Here is a 19,727-nt window from a genome sequence, read left to right as displayed (position 1 = left end):
TTATGTTTGATTTAGCACGGGCTCCCTCTTACGTCATACTCCCTCTTATATTAAAAAGTTCCCTTAGGCATTTGTGCGCATGCGCACTAACCATAAATGGTGCTTTATAGAGGACGCACAAAAATAGTGAATAAAATCATTTATATTCAGGTTAAAAGTAGGAAATAGCTTATACTGCATGTTAGCTTGCAAATTATACCCAAGGACATAATTTATTAAGCCATATGTCTTACTAACAAGAAACAATGCCTCTAACCACAGGTCACGTACAAAAAATAATGCCCAGTTTAAGCCATTCACCTCCACCGAAGGGGTGGAGCGGAAAAATGAAAATAAATACGGCCTTTTAAAATTTTAATGTTCCAGCGATTTCATTCTGTCAACCCCTTAGAACACACCAAGAGCTAATTTCAGGAGTTTGCAAGCAGTTTAATTTAAAACGGAGAGAGCTGCCTTCAGCCAGTGTTTTCTGTTGTACTGACATGAGAGTCAAGGCTCGAGCTCTCGGTCTGCGAACTAAATCACTAAGCCACTTTTAAAAGCATTTAAATAAAAACACTCCAGCGACTGTACACAATGTAAACAGAATATCATTTTAAAGAGCTATATTAAGCGCATATGAGCTGTTTTATGTGGTTTACGAATGAGCTTCGGGGCTGGCGTTTCTTCGTCCGTGTTCACAAAACTACATATTTTAAAGGCATTAAAAATATATAAAATAAAAAAACACTCCAGCGATTGAACAATAATAGTAGATTAGTGTATTTAAAACGTTAAAATGCTTGCTTATTTGTGCTGCATTTTTGTGGAAACGAATAAGCTAGTAAAGACTGTTTCATGAACATGGTCTCATTGTTTGAACCACGTTAGTTCAACAAAGTACGGCTGTTGTTAAAGACCTCACCAACTAATATTTTCTGCTATTTAACTGATTAGAGTTCTCAAAAAATTCAACTGTATTGAACAGAGCACCTAATCACTCATTTAATATTTTTTTCCCCCCTGTCATTTCGCTGTATTTTATGTTTGATTTAGCACGGGCTCCCTCTTACGTCATACTCCCCATACTCCAAAGTTCCCTTAGGTATTTGTGCGCATGCGCACTAACCATAAATGGTGCTTTATAGAGGACGCACAAAAATAGTGAATAAAATCATTTATATTCAGGTTAAAAGTAGGAAATAGCTTATACTGCATGTTAGCTTGCAAATTATACCCAAGGACATAATTTATTAAGCCATATGTCTTACTAACAAGAAACAATGCCTCTAACCACAGGTCACGTACGAAAAATAATGCCCAGTTTAAGCCATTCACCTCCACTGAAGGGGTGGAGCGGAAAAATGAAAATAAATACGGCCTTTTAAAATTTTAATGTTCCAGCGATTTCATTCTGTCAACCCCTTAGAACACACCAAGAGCTAATTTCAGGAGTTTGCAAGCAGTTTAATTTAAAACGGAGAGAGCTGCCTTCAGCCAGTGTTTTCTGTTGTACTGACATGAGAGTCAAGGCTCGAGCTCTCGGTCTGCGAACTAAATCACTAAGCCACTTTTAAAAGCATTTAAATAAAAACACTCTAGCGACTGTACACAATGTAAAGAGAATATCATTTTAAAGAGCTATATTAAGCGCATATGAGCTGTTTTATGTGGTTTACGGATGAGCTTCGGGGCTGGCGTTTCTTCGTCCGTGTTCACAAAACTACATATATTTTAAAGGCATTAAAAAAATATAAAATAAAAAAACACTCCAGCGATTGAACAATAATAGTAGATTAGTGTATTTAAAACGTTAAAATGCTTGCTTATTTGTGCTGCATTTTTGTGGAAACGAATAAGCTAGTAAAGACTGTTTCATGAATATGGTCTCATCGTTTGAACCACGTTAGATCAACAAAGTACGGCTGTTGTTAAAGACCTCACCAACTAATAACTTCTGCTATTTAACTGATTAGAGTTCTCAAAAATGCAACTGTATTGAACAGAGCACCTAATCACTCATTTAATATTTTTTTCCCCTGTCATTTCGCTGTATTTTATGTTTGATTTAGCACGGGTTCCCTCTTACGTCATACTCCCCATACTCCAAAGTTCCCTTAGGCATTTGTGCGCATGCGCACTAACCATAAATGGTGCTTTATAGAGGACTCACAAAAACAGTGAATAAAATAATTTATATTCAGGTTAAACGTAGGAAATAGCTTATACTGCATGTTAGCTTGCAAATTATACCCAAGGACATAATTTATTAAGCCATATGTCTTACTAACAAGAAACAATGCCTCTAACCACAGGTCACGTACAAAAAATAATGCCCAGTTTAAGCCATTCACCTCCACCGAAGGGGTGGAGCGGAAAAATGAAAATAAATACGGCCTTTTAAAATTTTAATGTTCCAGCGATTTCATTCTGTCAACCCCTTAGAACACACCAAGAGCTAATTTCAGGAGTTTGCAAGCAGTTTAATTTAAAACGGAGAGAGCTGCCTTCAGCCAGTGTTTTCTGTTGTAGCCTACTGACATGAGAGTCAAGGCTCCGAGCTCTCGGTCTGCGAACTACATCACTAAGCCACTTTTAAAAGCATTTAAATAAAAACACTCCAGCGACTGTACACAATGTAAACAGAATATCATTTTAAAGAGCTATATTAAGCGCATATGAGCTGTTTTATGTGGTTTACGGATGAGCTTCGGGGCTGGCGTTTCTTCGTCCGTGTTCACAAAACTACATATTTTAAAGGCATTAAAAAATATAAAATAAAAAAACACTCCAGCGATTGAACAATAATAGTAGATTAGTGTATTTAAAACGTTAAAATGCTTGCTTATTTGTGCTGCATTTTTGTGGAAACGAATAAGCTAGTAAAGACTGTTTCATGAATATGGTCTCATCGTTTGAACCACGTTAGATCAACAAAGTACGGCTGTTGTTAAAGACCTCACCAACTAATAACTTCTGCTATTTAACTGATTAGAGTTCTCAAAAAATGCAACTGTATTGAACAGAGCACCTAATCACTCATTTAATATTTTTTTCCCCTGTCATTTCGCTGTATTTTATGTTTGATTTAGCACGGGCTCCCTCTTACGTCATACTCCCTCTTATATTAAAAAGTTCCCTTAGGCATTTGTGCGCATGCGAACTAACCATAAATGGTGCTTTATAGAGGACGCACAAAAATAGTGGATAAAATCATTTATATTCAGGTTAAACGTAGGAAATAGCTTATACTGCATGTTAGCTTGCAAATTATACCCAAGGACATAATTTATTAAGCCATATGTCTTACTAACAAGAAACAATGCCTCTAACCACAGGTCACGTACGAAAAATAATGCCCAGTTTAAGCCATTCACCTCCACCGAAGGGGTGGAGCGGAAAAATGAAAATAAATACGGCCTTTTAAAATTTTAATGTTCCAGCGATTTCATTCTGTCAACCCCTTAGAACACACCAAGAGCTAATTTCAGGAGTTTGCAAGCAGTTTAATTTAAAACGGAGAGAGCTGCCTTCAGCCAGTGTTTTCTGTTGTACTGACATGAGAGTCAAGTCTCCGAGCTCTCGGTCTGCGAACTACATCACTAAGCCTCTTTTAAAAGAATTTAAATAAAAACACTCCAGCAACTGTACACAATGTAAACAGAATATAATTTTAAAGAGCTATTTTAAGCGCATGTGAGCTGTTTATGTGGTTTACGGATGAGCCTCGGGGCTGGTGTTTCTTTGTCCGTGTTCACAAAACTACATATTTTAAAGGCATTTAAAAAAAAAAAAAAAAAAACACTCCAGCGATTGAACAATAATAGTAGATTAGTGTATTTAAAACGTTAAAATGCTTGCTTATTTGTGCTGCATTTTTGTGGAAACGAATAAGCTAGTAAAGACTGTTTCATGAACATAGTCTCATCGTTTTTTTTTTTTTTTTATTTTTTTTTTTTTATTAGTTTATTTAACAGGGACAATGCAGTATAACATTGCTACAATTTCATGCAGCCGATGCTCTACATATAGGCTTCTAGCCAAAGGCTAATTTGCAGCCCCAGTCCCTGGTTAGGCTTAACCTGGATAAAATATACATATAATACAAAACCAAATAAAATAAAATGGAATAAACAGCTGAGACTCTGTACAACCATCAGTGTTCACATATCTGCTTTTGTTTGAACCACTTTTTCAGTTTTGTTTGAAAAATATTCAACTGTGTGTGCATTTTCAATTCAGCTGGCAAACTGTTCCATAACAATGTACCTTGAACTGTAAATGTAGATTGTGCAAATTTAGTTTTTCTCTGTGGTGCTATACAGTTCTGTGAAGTTGTACCTCTTGTAGTGATCCCCTTACTACTCTGTTTTGATAATAATTTGCATATAACTTCTGGCGCAAGATCATTTAAACATTTAAAAAAACATTTTAATAAGAGATGAATTTATAAAATTTTCAAAACTAAGCAAACTATGTTTTTGTAAAATGTTACAGTGATGCCATCTGGTTGGTTTCTTATCCAAAACTTTTAGTGTTTGTTTATATAAGGATCTAACAGGTTTAATAGTCAGTTGAGAAACCTGACTCCAGACAGTCACACAGTAAGATAAGTGTGAAAAAATCATTGCATGCATGTATAACTTGGCTGCTTTTAAAGAGATATATGGTCTAATCAAGTAAAAACAATTCAGATTTGTTCTGATTGTTCTACACAGCTTCTTAACATGCATATCAAATTTCAAATGAGAATCTAAAATAACACCTAAATATGTAAAATTATTAACTGTTTCAATTTCCTTTTAATTGATCTTAATTATAAAACCACTCATTTCCTTCTTTCTAATTGAAAAACACATTGAGACAGTTTGTGTACAATTCAGGGTCAAACAACTGTTCTGTAACCACTGTGACACACCAATCATTTCATTTGTTAATATTTCTGCAGCTAAACTTGGAGTCTTTGCAGATACATAAATGACTGTATCATCTGCATATAACTGACACTTTGTTTGCTTACAACAGTTTGGAAAATCATTAACATATAAAGAAAACAACAATGGGCCCAAAATTGACCCTTGAGGGAGACCCATCTTATTATTTTGTAAAGCTGATCTTGAATTATTAATTTTAACACACTGATCTCTGGATTCTAAATATGATCTAAACCAATTCATTGCCTGCTGGGAAAAGTTGACTTAATTTAATTTGTGTAGGAGAATTTCATGATTCACCGTATCAAATGCCTTTTTGAGATCTAAAAACACTGCACCTACTACATTACCTTTATCTAAAGATTCCTTAATAAATTCTGTGAGATAGCAGTTTGCCATTTCTGTTGAATACTTAGGCCTAAAACCAAACTGTTTAGAATAAAGTAAATCATGTTTTTCTAAATAATTGATAAGTTGTTCAGCTACCAACTTTTCCATAATTTTAGAAATTGCAGGAAGAATAGAAATTGGTCTATAATTCTGAACCTCATTAGCTGATCCTGCTTTGAAAATTGGAGTTACAATACTAGTTTTCCAATTTGAAGGGAATTTATTTTCTCTAATTGATAAATTTATCAGATTTACCAAGGGCTTTAGCAAGCAAGCACTATATGTTTTTACTAGGGCCGGGACTCGATTAAAAATTTTAATCTAATTAATTAGAGGCTTTGTAATTAATTAATCGAAATTAATCGCATTTTAATCGCATGTAAATATTTGACCTGAGAACAGTGAGAATTAAGATTTTTACATGGATTTTTAGTATACCATTGAATAATGACTGAATACATAAGCTTAAGCAACAAAATATTGTTTATTTTTGTTCAACCAAGTCCAACGGACCAGTACAATATTGCCATTAAAAGTGTAGCAAGAGGCACGTTCTTTAACGAGTCTTTCATTCCGAGAACTCTGCTCTTGTGTTTGCTTAATTATGCATTTAAATTTTAATGACCAAACCTATCATTATAAATGTTGCTGCACATGGAATATAACGCGGATAACATTTAAAAAATAGTTTTTATCAGGTTACACACTGATTATTTATCACTCAAACCCCTTTCTCTACCTGTCCGTTGGTCGCGTATATCCTCCATGTTTGTAGTTTTGCGTGTTTGTAGTTCTAATCGAATCCTCGTTCACGGCGCAGTGTGTTGCGGGCAATATAAGCAGTTAAGAGTGTGCATTGATCGTTAAGTAGTAGACCATCCGGGAATCTTTGGAATACTTTTTAAACATACTACGATTTGGGACATACAATACTATTTAGGACGGACGTCTTTGGCTTGTCTGAACGCTAGTTTGTGCTCCAGTGTAATCGGTCCGCCGAATCTCATCTAGTGAGAAACGTTCCGCGGTGCAAAACGTATTGCGATTAAAATGCGTTAAAAAATTTTAACGCGTTATTTTTGTGTAATTAATTAATCTAAATTAACGCGTTAAAGTCCCGGCCCTAGTTTTTACAAATGCAGTATCCATTCCAAATATATCCTTAGCCCTTGAGTTATTCAGTTGATTAATAATTTGAAGTATCTTATCTTCATCAACCTCAGAAATATGAAAGGATGAGGGTGTGCTATTTATTACATTTTGAGGTAGTTGTACAGTCTGTGGAAGAGCTTGCTATGTGTTTTAAAACTGAGTAAAATATCTATTAAATTCATTGGCAATTTCAGTGCTATCAGTACTTAATCTACCATTTATGTTCAGCTCCACTAAAGGTTTTCCTTGTATACCCTCTCTTTTAGAAAGTTTATTTATACACTTCCAAAGAGATGAGCTATTTCCTCCAGATTCTGTAATCAATTGCTCAAAATATGCAGTTTTTTCCTTCCTCATATCACTAATTACTTTATTTCTTAATGATTTAAAATGTATAATATCTGTCTGTGTTTTTGTAAGCAATGACTTTTTCAAAGCTATATCTCTCTTTTTCATTAATTGATAGATATCTGAATTTAACCATGGTAGAGATGCATTTTGTCTACATTTTAGCGGTTGTGTGTATTTTTGAATCGTTTTTTTCAATAGTTCTCATCACAGTTTCACTGTTTTTATCCAATTCACCAATTTGTAATACGTCATCCCAATTTATGTTTTTCATATCATTTTCAAATTCTAACATTTTCCTCTTAGGAATACCTACTCTTCCTGGTTTAGAAATTTGATGAAAATTATTCTGAAAACGTTTCTTTGTTAATTTCCTAACAACCAGGATCATGTTATGGTCAGACAAACCTGTCAAAAGATTATATGTTTTAATTACCCGTTCAGGTTTATTTGTAAATACCAAATCAATAAGAGTTTTACTTGTTTTTGTTATTCTTGTTGGTCCTTTTATTAACTGGTTAAATTTGTGTTTTGCCATAATTGATTTCAGTTTTTGCTTACTATGTTTGTCTGACCAATTTATGTTAAAATCTCCAAATATAACAGTTTCAATATGCCCATTTAAAAACTTCAACATTTCCTCTAAATTATTATAAAAAGACATATCATATGAAGGTGGATTATACAAGATCACAAGATTAAAATTCATTTTTGGGGACAATATAACATTTAACGCCAAACATTCTAATCCAGCAATATCTAGTTGTACCTCAAAACATTTAAAAGTATCCTTAATATAAATCATAACTCCCCCTCCTCTTCGTAATGGTCTATCCATTCTATAACAACTATAGCCAGGAATATCAATCATGCATGATGGTATACTGGTAGACAACCAAGTTTCACTTAACGCTAAAAAGTCCAGGTTTGAGTTCATAAGCAGGTGTTCAATTTGATCCCTCTTTGATATAATACTTTGGATATTCAGGTGCCCCCCTAAAATACCCTTTGGTTTGAGTTTTGAATCCCAGATCACTCTGGCGTGATTCACAGTCTGAAATAATTTAAACTGTTTCTGTTTCTGTGCAGCATGGTTGATGGCTCCTTTTGTCTTTAAGTTTTCATGAAGTACTTGTAGTTCGCCTGTTTGTTTTGCTCCAGACAACATATCATTTTGTCTATGGAAAAGAGATTGTTTAGACTCACCACAGTTCTCTGAACCAGGGACAGGTTTACTACAGGGCTCTGATGTTTCAAACATGTATACATCCTGCAAGATATCCAAAGGTAGTTTGGCCAAACACCCAACATCTCCCAGTTTGTGCCCTGAAGGTCCACTGATCTCTGCCCCACAGTTCACTCTCCAGTTTGAATTGCACTCAATCGATCCACTTACTGGTTCAGTTATATGTTGATTTGTTGATGGTCATGGATTCATCTCTATATCACCGCTGAGCAAGAGAAGAATCAGTAGAACCTTTGCATTATACCATTTACTTCTCTTGACATACCGATGACTTTCTTTTCCTTTATGATGATGATGGTTACTTTGCCAGCAAATAAGAGTAAATAATGTGGTATCCTTGGGTGAAGAAGTTCAATCTTGGTGTATCAACCATGGGCATGAGTTTGGCAGATGTAATCTGTGTTTCATATCCAGTAGCACTGATAGCAAAACCACATGGACTTATCAGGAACCACAAACAAAGCATCCACATGCAACAAGACTCATTATCCCTCTTTCCAATGTTTAAAATCCATCCTTGGCCGAAGATTTCTTTAGTGTTGATGAGGAATTGTTGAAAAATACCAAATAAGATCAAACATAATTGTAAAAAAAAGGTTAAACAAAGGAGCAAGTGTGGAGCCCAATAAACCACACCTGCACCCGGCGGCCATCTTGCATTCAAACACCACGTTAGTTCAACAAAGTACGGCTGTTGTTAAAGACCTCACCAACTAATAACTTCTGCTATTTAACTGATTAGAGTTCTCAAAAGATGCAACTGTATTGAACATAGCACCTAATCACTCATTTATTTATTTTTTCCCCCTGTCATTTCGCTGTATTTTATGTTTGATTTAGCACAGGTTCCCTCTTACGTCATACTCCCTCTTATACTCCAAAGTTCCCTTAGGCATTTGTGCGCATGCGCACTACTCATAAATGGTGCTTTATAGAGGACGCACAAAAATAGTGAATAAAATCATTTGGTTAAACGTAGGAAATAGCTTATACTGCATGTTAGCTTGCAAATTATACCCAAGGACATAATTTATTAAGCCATATGTCTTACTAACAAGAAACAATGCCTCTAACCACAGGTCACGTACAAAAAATAATGCCCAGTTTAAGCCATTCCACTCCACTGAAGGGGTGGAGCGGAAAAAATGAAAATAAATACGGCCTTTTAAAATTTAAATGTTCCAGCGATTTCATTCTGTCAACCCCTTAGAACACACCAAGAGCGAATTTCAGGAGTTTGCAAGCAGTTTAATTTAAAACGGAGAGAGCTGCCTTCAGCCAGTGTTTTCTGTTGTACTGACATGAGAGTCAAGTCTCCGAGCTCTCGGTCTGCGAACTACATCACTAAGCCTCTTTTAAAAGCATTTAAATAAAAACACTCCAGCGACTGTACACAATGTAAACAGAATATCATTTTAAAGAGCTATATTAAGCGCATATGAGCTGTTTTATGTGGTTTACGGATGAGCTTAGGGCTGGTGTTTCTTCGTCCGTGTTCACAAAACTACATATTTTAAAGGCATTAAAAAAATAAATAAATAAAAAAAAAAAAAAAAAAAAAAAAAAAAAACACTCCAGCGATTGAGCAATAATAGTAGATTAGTGTATTTAAAACGTTAAAATGCTTGCTTATTTGTGCTGCATTTTTGTGGAAACGAATAAGCTAGTAAAGACTGTTTCATGAACATGGTCTCATCGTTTGAACCACGTTAGATCAACAAAGTACGGCTGTTGTTAAAGACCTCACCAACTAATATTTTCTGCTATTTAACTGATTAGAGTTCTCAAAAAATTCAACTGTATTGAACAGAGCACCTAATCACTTATTTAATATTTTTTTCCCCCCTGTCATTTCGCTGTATTTTATGTTTGATTTAGCACGGGTTCCCTCTTACGTCATACTCCCCATACTCCAAAGTTCCCTTAGGCATTTGTGCGCATGCGCACTAACCATAAATGGTGCTTTATAGAGGACGCACAAAAATAGTGAATAAAATCATTTATATTCAGGTTAAAAGTAGGAAATAGCTTATACTGCATGTTAGCTTGCAAATTATACCCAAGGACATAATTTATTAAGCCATATGTCTTACTAACAAGAAACAATGCCTCTAACCACAGGTCACGTACGAAAAATAATGCCCAGTTTAAGCCATTCACCTCCACTGAAGGGGTGGAGCGGAAAAATGAAAATAAATACGGCCTTTTAAAATTTTAATGTTCCAGCGATTTCATTCTGTCAACCCCTTAGAACACACCAAGAGCTAATTTCAGGAGTTTGCAAGCAGTTTAATTTAAAACGGAGAGAGCTGCCTTCAGCCAGTGTTTTCTGTTGTAGCCTACTGACATGAGAGTCAAGGCTCCGAGCTCTCGGTCTGCGAACTACATCACTAAGCCACTTTTAAAAGCATTTAAATAAAAACACTCCAGCGACTGTACACAATGTAAACAGAATATCATTTTAAAGAGCTATATTAAGCGCATATGAGCTGTTTTATGTGGTTTACGGATGAGCTTCGGGGCTGGCGTTTCTTCGTCCGTGTTCACAAAACTACATATTTTAAAGGCATTAAAAAATATAAAATAAAAAAACACTCCAGCGATTGAACAATAATAGTAGATTAGTGTATTTAAAACGTTAAAATGCTTGCTTATTTGTGCTGCATTTTTGTGGAAACGAATAAGCTAGTAAAGACTGTTTCATGAATATGGTCTCATCGTTTGAACCACATTAGATCAACAAAGTACGGCTGTTGTTAAAGACCTCACCAACTAATAACTTCTGCTATTTAACTGATTAGAGTTCTCAAAAAATGCAACTGTATTGAACAGAGCACCTAATCACTCATTTAATATTATTTCCCCCTGTCATTTCGCTGTATTTTATGTTTGATTTAGCACGGGCTCCCTCTTACGTCATACTCCCTCTTATACTCCAAAGTTCCCTTAGGCATTAGTGCGCATGCGCACTAATCATAAATGGTGCTTTATAGAGGACGCTCAAAAATAGTGGATAAAATCATTTATATTCAGGTTAAACGTATAGGAAATAGCTTATACTGCATGTTAGCTTGCAAATTATACCCAAGGACATAATTTATTAAGCCATATGTCTTACTAACAAGAAACAATGCCTCTAACCACAGGTCACGTACGAAAAATAATGCCCAGTTTAAGCCATTCCACTACACTGAAGGGGTGGAGCGGAAAAAATGAAAATAAATACGGCCTTTTAAAATTTAAATGTTCCAGCGATTTCATTCTGTCAACCCCTTAGAACACACCAAGAGCTAATTTCAGGAGTTTGCAAGCAGTTTAATTTAAAACGGAGAGAGCTGCCTTCAGCCAGTGTTTTCTGTTGTACTGACATGAGAGTCAAGTCTCCGAGCTCTTGGTCTGCGAACTACATCACTGAGCCTCTTTTAAAAGCATTTAAATAAAAACACTCCAGCGACTGTACACAATGTAAACAGAATATCTTTTTAAAGAGCTATATTAAGCGCATATGAGCTGTTTTATGTGGTTTACGAATGAGCTTCGGGGCTGGCGTTTCTTCGTCCGTGTTCACAAAACTACATATTTTAAAGGCATTAAAAATATATAAAATAAAAAAACACTCCAGCGATTGAACAATAATAGTAGATTAGTGTATTTAAAACGTTAACATGCTTGCTTATTTGTGCTGCATTTTTGTGGAAACGAATAAGCTAGTAAAGACTGTTTCATGAATATGGTCTCATCGTTTGAACCACGTTAGATTAACAAGGTACGGCTGTTGTTAAAGACCTCACCAACTAATAACTTCTGCTATTTAACTGATTAGAGTTCTCAAAAATGCAACTGTATTGAACAGAGCACCTAATCACTCATTTAATATTTTTTTCCCCTGTCATTTCGCTGTATTTTATGTTTGATTTAGCACGGGTTCCCTCTTACGTCATACTCCCCATACTCCAAAGTTCCCTTAGGCATTTGTGCGCATGCGCACTAACCATAAATGGTGCTTTATAGAGGACTCACAAAAATAGTGAATAAAATAATTTATATTCAGGTTAAACGTAGGAAATAGCTTATACTGCATGTTAGCTTGCAAATTATACCCAAGGACATACTTTATTAAGCCATATGTCTTACTAACAAGAAACAATGCCTCTAACCACAGGTCACGTACGAAAAATAATGCCCAGTTTAAGCCATATTCCACTCCACTGAAGGGGTGGAGCGGAAAAAATGAAAATAAATACGGCCTTTTAAAATTTAAATGTTCGAGCGATTTCATTCTGTCAACCCCTTAGAACACACCAAGAGCTAATTTCAGGAGTTTGCAAGCAGTTTAATTTAAAACGGAGAGAGCTGCCTTCAGCCAGTGTTTTCTGTTGTACTGACATGAGAGTCAAGTCTCCGGTCTCGGTCTGCGAACTACATCACTAAGCCTCTTTTAAAATCATTTAAATAAAAACACTCCAGCGACTGTACACAATGTAAACAGAATATCATTTTAAAGAGCTATATTAAGCGCATATGAGCTGTTTTATGTGGTTTACGGATGAGCTTCGGGGCTGGCGTTTCTTCGTCCGTGTTCACAAAACTACATATTTTAAAGGCATTAAAAATATATAAAATAAAAAAAAAACACTCCAGCGATTGAACATTAATAGTAGATTAGTGTATTTAAAACGTTAAAATGCTTGCTTATTTGTGCTGCATTTTTGTGGAAACGAATAAGCTAGTAAAGACTGTTTCATGAACATGGTCTCATCGTTTGAACCACGTTAGTTCAACAAAGTACGGCTGTTGTTAAAGACCTCACCAACTAATATTTTCTGCTATTTAACTGATTAGAGTTCTCAAAAAATTCAACTGTGTTGAACAGAGCACCTAATCACTCATTTAAGATTTTTTCCCCCCTGTCATTTCGCTGTATTTTATGTTTGATTTAGCACGGGCTCCCTCTTACGTCATACTCCCTCTTATATTAAAAATTTCCCTTAGGCATTTGTGCGCATGCGCACTAACCATAAATGGTGCTTTATAGAGGACGCACAAAAATAGTGAATAAAATCATTTATATTCAGGTTAAAAGTAGGAAATAGCTTATACTGCATGTTAGCTTGCAAATTATACCCAAGGACATAATTTATTAAGCCATATGTCTTACTAACAAGAAACAATGCCTCTAACCACAGGTCACGTACGAAAAATAATGCCCAGTTTAAGCCATTCACCTCCACTGAAGGGGTGGAGCGGAAAAATGAAAATAAATACGGCCTTTTAAAATTTTAATGTTCCAGCGATTTCATTCTGTCAACCCCTTAGAACACACCAAGAGCTAATTTCAGGAGTTTGCAAGCAGTTTAATTTAAAACGGAGAGAGCTGCCTTCAGCCAGTGTTTTCTGTTGTACTGACATGAGAGTCAAGGCTCGAGCTCTCGGTCTGCGAACTAAATCACTAAGCCACTTTTAAAAGCATTTAAATAAAAACACTCTAGCGACTGTACACAATGTAAACAGAATATCATTTTAAAGAGCTATATTAAGCGCATATGAGCTGTTTTATGTGGTTTACGGATGAGCTTCGGGGCTGGCGTTTCTTCGTCCGTGTTCACAAAACTACATATTTTAAAGGCATTAAAAAAATATAAAATAAAAAAACACTCCAGCGATTGAACAATAATAGTAGATTAGTGTATTTAAAACGTTAAAATGCTTGCTTATTTGTGCTGCATTTTTGTGGAAACGAATAAGCTAGTAAAGACTGTTTCATGAATATGGTCTCATCGTTTGAACCACGTTAGATCAACAAAGTACGGCTGTTGTTAAAGACCTCACCAACTAATAACTTCTGCTATTTAACTGATTAGAGTTCTCAAAAATGCAACTGTATTGAACAGAGCACCTAATCACTCATTTAATATTTTTTTCCCCTGTCATTTCGCTGTATTTTATGTTTGATTTAGCACGGGTTCCCTCTTACGTCATACTCCCCATACTCCAAAGTTCCCTTAGGCATTTGTGCGCATGCGCACTAACCATAAATGGTGCTTTATAGAGGACTCACAAAAACAGTGAATAAAATAATTTATATTCAGGTTAAACGTAGGAAATAGCTTATACTGCATGTTAGCTTGCAAATTATACCCAAGGACATAATTTATTAAGCCATATGTCTTACTAACAAGAAACAATGCCTCTAACCACAGGTCACGTACAAAAAATAATGCCCAGTTTAAGCCATTCCACTCCACTGAAGGGGTGGAGCGGAAAAAATGAAAATAAATACGGCCTTTTAAAATTTAAATGTTCCAGCGATTTCATTCTGTCAACCCCTTAGAACACACCAAGAGCTAATTTCAGGAGTTTGCAAGCAGTTTAATTTAAAACGGAGAGAGCTGCCTTCAGCCAGTGTTTTCTGTTGTACTGACATGAGAGTCAAGTCTCCGAGCTCTCGGTCTGCGAACTACATCACTAAGCCTCTTTTAAAAGCATTTAAATAAAAACACTCCAGCGACTGTACACAATGTAAACAGAATATCATTTTAAAGAGCTATATTAAGCGCATATGAGCTGTTTTATGTGGTTTACGGATGAGCTTCGGGCTGGTGTTTCTTCGTCCGTGTTCACAAAACTGCATATTTTAAAGGCATTAAAAAAATATAAAAAAATAAAAAATAAATAAATAAAAAAAACACTCCAGCGATTGAACAATAATAGTAGATTAGTGTATTTAAAACGTTAAAATGCTTGCTTATTTGTGCTGCATTTTTGTGGAAACGAATAAGCTAGTAAAGACTGTTTCATGAACATGGTCTCATCGTTTGAACCACGTTAGTTCAACAAAGTACGGCTGTTGTTAAAGACCTCACCAACTAATATTTTCTGCTATTTAACTGATTAGAGTTCTCAAAAAATTCAACTGTATTGAACAGAGCACCTAATCACTCATTTAATATTTTTTTCCCCCCTGTCATTTCGCTGTATTTTATGTTTGATTTAGCACGGGTTCCCTCTTACGTCATACTCCCCATACTCCAAAGTTCCCTTAGGCATTTGTGCGCATGCGCACTAACCATAAATGGTGCTTTATAGAGGACGCACAAAAATAGTGAATAAAATCATTTATATTCAGGTTAAAAGTAGGAAATAGCTTATACTGCATGTTAGCTTGCAAATTATACCCAAGGACATAATTTATTAAGCCATATGTCTTACTAACAAGAAACAATGCCTCTAACCACAGGTCACGTACGAAAAATAATGCCCAGTTTAAGCCATTCACCTCCACTGAAGGGGTGGAGCGGAAAAATGAAAATAAATACGGCCTTTTAAAATTTTAATGTTCCAGCGATTTCATTCTGTCAACCCCTTAGAACACACCAAGAGCTAATTTCAGGAGTTTGCAAGCAGTTTAATTTAAAACGGAGAGAGCTGCCTTCAGCCAGTGTTTTCTGTTGTACTGACATGAGAGTCAAGGCTCGAGCTCTCGGTCTGCGAACTAAATCACTAAGCCACTTTTAAAAGCATTTAAATAAAAACACTCTAGCGACTGTACACAATGTAAACAGAATATCATTTTAAAGAGCTATATTAAGCGCATATGAGCTGTTTTATGTGGTTTACGGATGAGCTTCGGGGCTGGCGTTTCTTCGTCCGTGTTCACAAAACTACATATTTTAAAGGCATTAAAAAAATATAAAATAAAAAAACACTCCAGCGATTGAACAATAATAGTAGATTAGTGTATTTAAAACGTTAAAATGCTTGCTTATTTGTGCTGCATTTTTGTGGAAACGAATAAGCTAGTAAAGACTGTTTCATGAATATGGTCTCATCGTTTGAACCACGTTAGATCAACAAAGTACGGCTGTTGTTAAAGACCTCACCAACTAATAACTTCTGCTATTTAACTGATTAGAGTTCTCAAAAAATGCAACTGTATTGAACAGAGCACCTAATCACTCATTTAATATTTTTTTCCCCTGTCATTTCGCTGTATTTTATGTTTGATTTAGCACGGGCTCCCTCTTACGTCATACTCCCTCTTATATTAAAAAGTTCCCTTAGGCATTTGTGCGCATGCGCACTAACCATAAATGGTGCTTTATAGAGGACGCACAAAAATAGTGAATAAAATCATTTATATTCAGGTTAAAAGTAGGAAATAGCTTATACTGCATGTTAGCTTGCAAAATATACCCAAGGACATAATTTATTAAGCCATATGTCTTACTAACAAGAAACAATGCCTCTAACCACAGGTCACGTACAAAAAATAATGCCCAGTTTAAGCCATTCACCTCCACCGAAGGGGTGGAGCGGAAAAATGAAAATAAATACGGCCTTTTAAAATTTTAATGTTCCAGCGATTTCATTCTGTCAACCCCTTAGAACACACCAAGAGCTAATTTCAGGAGTTTGCAAGCAGTTTAATTTAAAACGGAGAGAGCTGCCTTCAGCCAGTGTTTTCTGTTGTAGCCTACTGACATGAGAGTCAAGGCTCCGAGCTCTCGGTCTGCGAACTACATCACTAAGCCACTTTTAAAAGCATTTAAATAAAAACACTCCAGCGACTGTACACAATGTAAACAGAATATCATTTTAAAGAGCTATATTAAGCGCATATGAGCTGTTTTATGTGGTTTACGGATGAGCTTCGGGGCTGGCGTTTCTTCGTCCGTGTTCACAAAACTACATATTTTAAAGGCATTAAAAAAATATAAAATAAAAAAACACTCCAGCGATTGAACAATAATAGTAGATTAGTGTATTTAAAACGTTAAAATGCTTGCTTATTTGGGCTGCATTTTTGTGGAAACGAATAAGCTAGTAAAGACTGTTTCATGAATATGGTCTCATCGTTTGAACCACGTTAGATCAACAAAGTACGGCTGTTGTTAAAGACCTCACCAACTAATAACTTCTGCTATTTAACTGATTAGAGTTCTCAAAAAATGCAACTGTATTGAACAGAGCACCTAATCACTCATTTAATATTTTTTTCCCCTGTCATTTCGCTGTATTTTATGTTTGATTTAGCACGGGCTCCCTCTTACGTCATACTCCCTCTTATATTAAAAAGTTCCCTTAGGCATTTGTGCGCATGCGCACTAACCATAAATGGTGCTTTATAGAGGACGCACAAAAATAGTGAATAAAATCATTTATATTCAGGTTAAAAGTAGGAAATAGCTTATACTGCATGTTAGCTTGCAAAATATACCCAAGGACATAATTTATTAAGCCATATGTCTTACTAACAAGAAACAATGCCTCTAACCACAGGTCACGTACAAAAAATAATGCCCAGTTTAAGCCATTCACCTCCACCGAAGGGGTGGAGCGGAAAAATGAAAATAAATACGGCCTTTTAAAATTTTAATGTTCCAGCGATTTCATTCTGTCAACCCCTTAGAACACACCAAGAGCTAATTTCAGGAGTTTGCAAGCAGTTTAATTTAAAACGGAGAGAGCTGCCTTCAGCCAGTGTTTTCTGTTGTACTGACATGAGAGTCAAGTCTCCGAGCTCTCGGTCTGCGAACTACATCACTAAGCCTCTTTTAAAAGCATTTAAATAAAAACACTCCAGCGACTGTACACAATGTAAACAGAATATCATTTTAAAGAGCTATATTAAGCGCATATGAGCTGTTTTATGTGGTTTACGAATGAGCTTCGGGGCTGGCGTTTCTTCGTCCGTGTTCACAAAACTACATATTTTAAAGGCATTAAAAAAAAAAAAAAAAAAAAAAAAAAAAAAAAACACTCCAGCGATTGAACAATAATAGTAGATTAGTGTATTTAAAACGTTAAAATGTTTGCTTATTTGTGCTGCATTTTTGTGGAAACGAATAAGCTAGTAAAGACTGTTTCATGAAAATGGTCTCATCGTTTGAACCACGTTAGTTCAACAAAGTACGGCTGTTGTTAAAGACCTCACCAACTAATAACTTCTGCTATTTAACTGATTAGAGTTCTCGAAAAATGCAACTGTATTGAACAGAGCACCTTATCACTCATTTAATATTTTTTTTCCCTGCCATTTCGCTGTATTTTATGTTTGATTTAGCACGGGTTCCTCATACGTCATACTCCCTCTTATACTCCAAAGTTCCCTTAGGCATTTGTGCGCATGCGCACTTATCGTAAATGGTGCTTTATAGAGGACGCACAAAAATAGTGGATAAAATCATTTATATTCAGGTTAAACGTAGGAAATAGCTTATACTGCATGTTAGCTTGCAAATTATACCCAAGGACATAATTTATTGAGCCATATGTCTTACTAACAAGAAACAATGCCTCTAACCACAGGTCACGTACGAAAAATAATGCCCAGTTTAAGCCATTCCACTCCACTGAAGGGGTGGAGCGGAAAAATTAAAATAAATACGGCCTTTTAAAATTTTAATGTTCCAGCGATTTCATTCTGTCAACCCCTTAGAACACACCAAGAGCTAATTTCAGGAGTTTGCAAGCAGTTTAATTTAAAACGGAGAGAGCTGCCTTCAGCCAGTGTTTTCTGTTGTACTGACATGAGAGTCAAGTCTCCGAGCTCTCGGTCTGCGAACTACATCACTAAGCCTCTTTTAAAAGAATTTAAATAAAAACACTCCAGCAACTGTACACAATGTAAACAGAATATAATTTTAAAGAGCTATTTTAAGCGCATGTGAGCTGTTTATGTGGTTTACGGATGAGCCTCGGGGCTGGTGTTTCTTTGTCCGTGTTCACAAAACTACATATTTTAAAGGCATTAAAAAAAAAAAAAAAAAAAAAACACTCCAGCGATTGAACAATAATAGTAGATTAGTGTATTTAAAACGTTAAAATGCTTGCTTATTTGTGCTGCATTTTTGTGGAAACGAATAAGCTAGTAAAGACTGTTTCATGAACATAGTCTCATCGTTTTTTTTTTTTTTTTTTTTTTTATTAGTTTATTTAACAGGGACAATGCAGTATAACATTGCTACAATTTCATGCAGCCGATGCTCTACATATAGGCTTCTAGCCAAAGGCTAATTTGCAGCCCCAGTCCCTGGTTAGGCTTAACCTGGATAAAATATACATATAATACAAAACCAAATAAAATAAAATGGAATAAACAGCTGAGACTCTGTACAACCATCAGTGTTCACATATCTGCTTTTGTTTGAACCACTTTTTCAGTTTTGTTTGAAAAATATTCAACTGTGTTTGCATTTTCAATTCAGCTGGCAAACTGTTCCATAACAATGTACCTTGAACTGTAAATGTAGATTGTGCAAATTTAGTTTTTCTCTGTGGTGCTATACAGTTCTGTGAAGTTGTACCTCTTGTAGTGATCCCCTTACTACTCTGTTTTGATAATAATTTGCATATAACTTCTGGCGCAAGATCATTTAAACATTTAAAAAAACATTTTAATAAGAGATGAATTTATAAAATTTTCAAAACTAAGCAAACTATGTTTTTGTAAAATGTTACAGTGATGCCATCTGGTTGGTTTCTTATCCAAAACTTTTAGTGTTTGTTTATATAAGGATCTAACAGGTTTAATAGTCAGTTGAGAAACCTGACTCCAGACAGTCACACAGTAAGATAAGTGTGAAAAAATCATTGCATGCATGTATAACTTGGCTGCTTTTAAAGAGATATATGGTCTAATCAAGTAAAAACAATTCAGATTTGTTCTGATTGTTCTA

Source organism: Garra rufa, unplaced genomic scaffold, assembly GCF_049309525.1.
Source record: "Garra rufa unplaced genomic scaffold, GarRuf1.0 hap1_unplaced_002, whole genome shotgun sequence".
Lineage (NCBI taxonomy): Eukaryota > Metazoa > Chordata > Actinopteri > Cypriniformes > Cyprinidae > Garra > Garra rufa.
This window is presented reverse-complemented; position numbering follows the sequence as displayed.